The following is a 6,270-nucleotide window of genomic DNA, read 5'->3' on the forward strand; positions in this document are numbered from 1 at the left end:
AAGAGCAAAAAACAAAACCGGCACTGGAGGCTTTTCTCAGAGGAAAAGATGTTTTTTGCTCTTCTCCCGACTGGTTTCAGCAAGAGTTTGATCTGATTGGTTGATTTGGCCCGTCTATCAACTATAGGTGGTGATAGACAGATGGTTTATCCAATCAGCTAACCAGGATTTTCGCCCCTACCCAAAAGTTCTCCAACGGAAAGTTCCCAGATGGATATGCCGAGCAAATGGGAAGCGATCCATCTGGTGGAGTCAGGTTACCGATTGGGTTTAGGAAAAAGAACAAACGTGGAAAGGAAACGTCACACGCGGGACACGATCCCCCCGTTTGACCCATCCTCCCGCTACAAAGAGAGTCACGGCTAGCCTAGAAATCTAGAAACACCCTAGCGGCAGCAAATTTAATTTGCAGCCAGGGGGGATCTAGCAACTCTCCGTTGGCTTGCGAGCTGGAAAAACCAAATTTTGGTCAGGCCAATCACATCGTGTATAGAGTCGGTGGGCGGGGCTTATGGCTGCTGCTGCTGCTGCTGGGAACAGAGGTCTTCTGGAAGACTTGGAGTTCAGCTTTTCTTTGAGAAAAGAACAAAGAACGGCACTGAAGTCATTCTTAAAAAAGGAAGATGTGTTCGGAGTTTTGCCGACCGGATACGGCAAAAGAGTAACCAATCAACTAGCTTCGCTACCTTCTTCGTTGCTCTGATTGGTTGTAGCGCTATCCTATTACGTGCAGAGGGAATTTGAAAGACAACTGTTTATCCCGCCCCTCGGATTGAGCCCTGCCAGTGGTGAGTTCCCAGACCCAACATCTGGATGTCACGACAATAATGGCGTACAAATTGGCGTGTCATACATAACGCCACTTCATGAGATCAGTCTGCTCTGAGTTTTAAGTGGTGAATTGGAATGAATTACTTCTCTGCAGTTTTCACACTTTGCAGAGTCATCCAGTGGGGGCCTGATTTGTCCCTTTGGCGGGCCGCTTCTGGCCCACGGGCCGCGTGTTTGACACCCCTGATGTGGAAACGTGTATGTTAAAACCAAATAGGGCTGTAATTGACTATTGTCACTATTGATTGATCCGCTTGTTTTCTTGATTTAATCAATTTGTCTATAAAAATGTTAGAAAATCATAAAAAAGAAAAAAATGCCCGTCACAAGTTTACATATATGAATGTCTTTTAGCTGACCAACAGTCCACAACCTTTAGTTATTCAGTTTATGCCGAAAATATTCCCATTTTAACTGGATATTTAGCATTTTTGCTTAAACAGCATTTTAAGAAAACATTTAAAGGCGCGGACACACCAACCGGCCGACAATCTGGTTGGTGTGTCAGCGCCTTTAGACTACATTAATGTGGCAGAATCCACCTATTAAACTCTGATCTCACTGGAAACTAGAGGAGTGTTTTTTTTTTCTTCAATCGGGTCATTTTTGTAGTTTTTTTTTTTTTTTTTTCAACCCTGACCCTGTTTTCCCATTGGTGTGTAACTAATGTGAAGAAAAATCGTTATTGGTCCAGCATGGAGCGACAACACTGTAACAAACGGGGCTCTAATGTAAGTTTCTAATGACTACTTTTATGCTTAAAGTTGCGCCCCCCCCCAGGCTGACTTGAAACTATTGTTAGCATTGTAATAATTAGGGCATTACCTTTTGTTGACTGCTCTTTTGCACCCACATTATATTCTTAAATCAGTGGTGACTGTCCACCACGTACATGGGTGATGGATGAAACCTAGTCTCGCATTGCCAGACCTTATGCCGCGTTCTATTTACCTTGGACCTCGGGTTTTAACGAGGTCAAAGTCGGAAACACGCCTCCCTGACCACGGATTTACGAGCTTGTAACTCGTACAACCTCGCAGTACCCCGAGTTCAATATCCAACGTGGCTTCCCCCCCTGTATCAACAGTTGTGAAAGCTGCAGTAACAAAGTTAAACGCACTTCTGTCTTATTTGTGTCACTAAAAATCAGTCGTTCACACAGGCATGTCCAACTTCTATCTGTGGACATGTTGTTACGCGGTTAGCATGCACAAAAAAAATGGTGTAATGCGTCGTTATCAACTGGTATTGCTAACAACAGCTGACCAGGCTAGAGCTAACGAAAACAATGAAAATCTGACTTTTAAATAGAACGCATTCAACTCGGGTATGACGTCATTCCCAGCTCCGGCTTCCGAGTTCAGAGGTTACTAGAACTTTTACTTTACTCCACAGCTCTGTGCAGTGAGGTCTTGCTACGCCACAGATGCATTCTGGGATAGGAGGGGAAAAAAAACCCACTCTGGTTCGTTTGCATTTCTTTAAACCAATCAGAATGGTCGCTAAGCTCCGGACGCAGCGACGGTGGCTCTGCTGAACAGTCTCGGGAAGCAGAGGCTTCGGACTGGGGGGGCGGGGGGACTGAGTACCCAAAGGGCCCTCATGTGAGGAGGGCCCAAAAAGATGCTAGAATGAATAGCTGTGGATGTGGGGAGGGGCGCATAGAAAATGCTTTTCTACAGGGTCCAGGATTTTGTGCTACACCGCTGTCGGGAAGGAACTTGTTTTGGTGGAACATTTGCACCCCGCAAAAGAAAACACCACATCCGATATTAAATGAAGTTAACTGTTGACACAACACCGTAACGTGAGATATTTAAATCAGCTGATACATGGTTAAACCTCATTGGCTCTTACCAGGGGCGGGAATCACCAGAGGTCTCACAATACGATATATCATCACGATACTTATGTCACGATATGATATTGCGATTTTTAACATTATTGCAGTATTCTATTTATCGCAATTTATTACCTTTTTTTCCCCCCCAACTTCAAATTTTGTCAACATCTATTTTATCTAAAAAGACACATCTCTGTTTGTTCATCTCACTTCAATTTTGTTGCTGCAAAATCTGATTGTCAAGCAGACAAACTGACCAACATATATATCATAATAGATCGATACTTGGCGACTGTGTATCGATACAGTATTGCCACGGAAAATATCGTGATACTATGCTGTATCGATTTTTACCAGTGTATCTCCGTGTGTACTTCATCCACAGCAATCCCACCAATCGGTCCCAAAACCTCCCAGTTAGAGAGGAAACGCCCTAAACATATTCTTAGTAAATCTTTACTATCATTCCCTGAAAAGAACCGAGCCAATATACGACTTTTCACCGTGGATGTATAACCCACCACATACTTTTTGGGGGTCAGTGTGAACAGAACAGAAAATTGGCAATCATTCCCTTAAGTTAACGTTATGCTAATGCTCGCTAGCTAGCAGTAGCTTGGTTAGGCAGAACGCTGAACAAGACATGTTTTAGGAGACCAGAATGTTCCAGTTAACTTTGCTGAGGTGAAAACGCACAGCGAGAGGTTCAAGGTATGAGAAGAAAACACAGACAACAGCCAAAAACAAGTTGAGGTCTATTTTAATGTCCCCAGTGTTAGCATGGTTAGCATCGCTAAGCCTCTGTCCTGACTGACAGGTCCTAAAGCATCCCCTGCTTTATCGTCCGTTTTAAAATAAATGGGAGCATCATTTACTAAATGAACATCATGCTGTGTTGAAGAAGACTTGGAACTAGTGATTGAGACCATAAACTCATTATGAAAATATTTACTGAGGTAATAAATCAACGAGAGAAGTAGGCTCATTTTCTCACAGACTTCTATAGAAACAGACTTCAGCGTCGGCTTCACTTCTCAGACCCGGAAGCCATAGTTACCACATTTCTATTTGTATTTTTAAAGATACACTTTCTGAGTAGGGGCTGTTGGACATCTAGCTTCAAAAAATGCTTTTACTAAACTGATCACTCTGTCCACTGTCAACTCATGTAAACACACGTATATATATATATATATATATATATATATATATATATATATATATATATATATATATATATATATATATATATATATATATATATAACTTCAATGACAATTGTTAATGGCCGGCATTCTATGTATGGGTTCTCATTGGTTCTCTCCAATTTCTTAGCCCACTTAGCTTCATAATCACATGCTTATTGTGACAGATAAAGTAAATGTAATAATAAGGCACAAATACCTTATTCAATATTAATTAAGGCACAAATAATGTGTTAGAAACTTCTCTTTTGTGAATGGAGATCATTGTCATGTCAGAGTGTATTTATGATTGAGCCTATATGGCCTTTTCTGATTTAACATATTTGAGAATTGTTTGTGGGTTTTATCCAGTCTCCTTATTTCATGTGAACTACTGAGTGTGCCTTAATGAAAAAAAAACAATAATAAGCTAATGGCTATAGCCATAATTTGATTGGATTGTACTTGAATGGTTTGTGATTGTGTAAACGTTTAATTGTGTTTAACTGCAAATAAAAGTTAATTATTGTGGGAAACTGTATAATTATGTCGTCTGACAATTTGTTGCATATATTTCTTGGTTTGGAACAGCAACATGTTTTTGTCATTTAAAGCTTTAGTGTGTAACTTTTTTTAAATAATAATAATAATGAACGTCCGTTACATTCAAGCCGTTGCCAAATGAGTTTCTACAAAGCTAATTAAGACGGTCAGCTCCACACAACTCGCTGGATTTCTCAGTATGGCTACGTTCAGAACATTGTAGCATACGGCGACTTTCCTGCACAGAAACTCCAGTGAAGATAATGACCTCTTCTGAAGAGTCCATGTTTTTTTCATCCTCCGTGTCCTCCGTGGCTACTAGCAGCTGCGTGAGGTGGGGGTGGTGCGCGATCATGGAAGGCTTGCATTGTGGATGCAACAACAGTGTTGTCATTACTTAGAATTCCTCACGAAAGGCGACAGAAACTACGAACTATAGCTTTAGGCCCGTTTCACACCGCCTGCGTGGCGCGAGCGTGTCCGGTTTTTATTTCGGCTCCCATGTTAACAGGTTAGAGCTTGAACACTGCCTGCGTGACACGCACGTCTCAGGCGCCGAAAACACGTAAGAAATAGGACCGACGCCTATTTTTCACGCGACACGCAAACGTGTTGGAAGCGTTTCCAGGCAAAATAGAATAGGAAAAGATGTTTGTATGTCATTTAGACACAAATACATGTTAATAAATGACATGTTGATGTTTGAAAGTCTTGAGGTTTTGACATAAATGCAGATATATAAATGTAATTTAATAAATAATTATCGATTTTCTAATTTTGCACCTGTAGAACAAAATATTCTGGAGCCTATTATGCCGTCAATACTGCCGCCGTTGTCTTTGCTGTAATCACATCAGTATGTAATTATGTTTAACACGAATTATACTACTGCTTGAGTGCATTGTATCAATGGGAAACAATAAGCATACGGAGTCTGGGGTGTACCACCAGAACAATGATATACTTTATTATCAATTAAAAGCTTTTTAGTAGTTGTACATTGTTCATACTGTTTTGGTTCAGTCTCAGCGCTCTCATGAACCTGGTTCCCAGACTAGCTGGTGAACCGAGTGGAGCATGTAGCAGCTAAAGAGCCAGATGTCTTTACCTTTAACAGGTGGACACAAACACCACTCCAAATGAATGATAATGTTGCTCTGTGTGCTGCCTCCAAGTGGCCTAAAAATTACTTAGTTAACTTCATCAACCTTGACCCTATTTTCCTGTTTTTGTTTAAGTTATTGGGCAATTGCGCACCTTGAATTTACATCCACAAAAAGTGCTGTTTTTTGCCGCTGACAGGCTCAGATTATTATTCTAAGTGTCTGACAACATTATGGAAAGGATCCCTACAGAGATAGACCTTTTTGTTAAAGAGAAGATCCTTTTTGTTTGACATGACATTGCCCCAAAATCGCCATCACCAAACCCACCAGACTCCATTTAAAAAGACACAATTTTAGTGTTTAGAGCCAGCATATCTCCACCAGACTCCATGTAAATAATCAGGACTTTTAGCGTGTATAGAGCCAGCATATCTCCACCAGACTCCATGTAAATAATCAGGACTTTTAGCGTTTATAGAGCCAGCATATCTCCACCAGACTCCATGTAAATAATCAGGACTTTTAGCGTTTATAGAGCCAGCATATCTCCACCAGACTCCATGTAAATAATCAGGACTTTTAGTGTGTATAGAGCCAGCATATTTCCACCAGACCCCATGTAAATAATCAGGACTTTTAGCGTATATAGAGCCAGCATATCTCCACATGTAAATGGGTGAATTAAGGGTTTATTTCAACCAAACCAGAGTGGTGATTGTTGGAACAGTGGAAAGACGAACCAAGACGGCTTTTGATTTGTTTC

The sequence above is a fragment of the Perca flavescens genome, chromosome 7, assembly GCF_004354835.1.
Source record: "Perca flavescens isolate YP-PL-M2 chromosome 7, PFLA_1.0, whole genome shotgun sequence".
Classification (NCBI taxonomy): domain Eukaryota; kingdom Metazoa; phylum Chordata; class Actinopteri; order Perciformes; family Percidae; genus Perca; species Perca flavescens.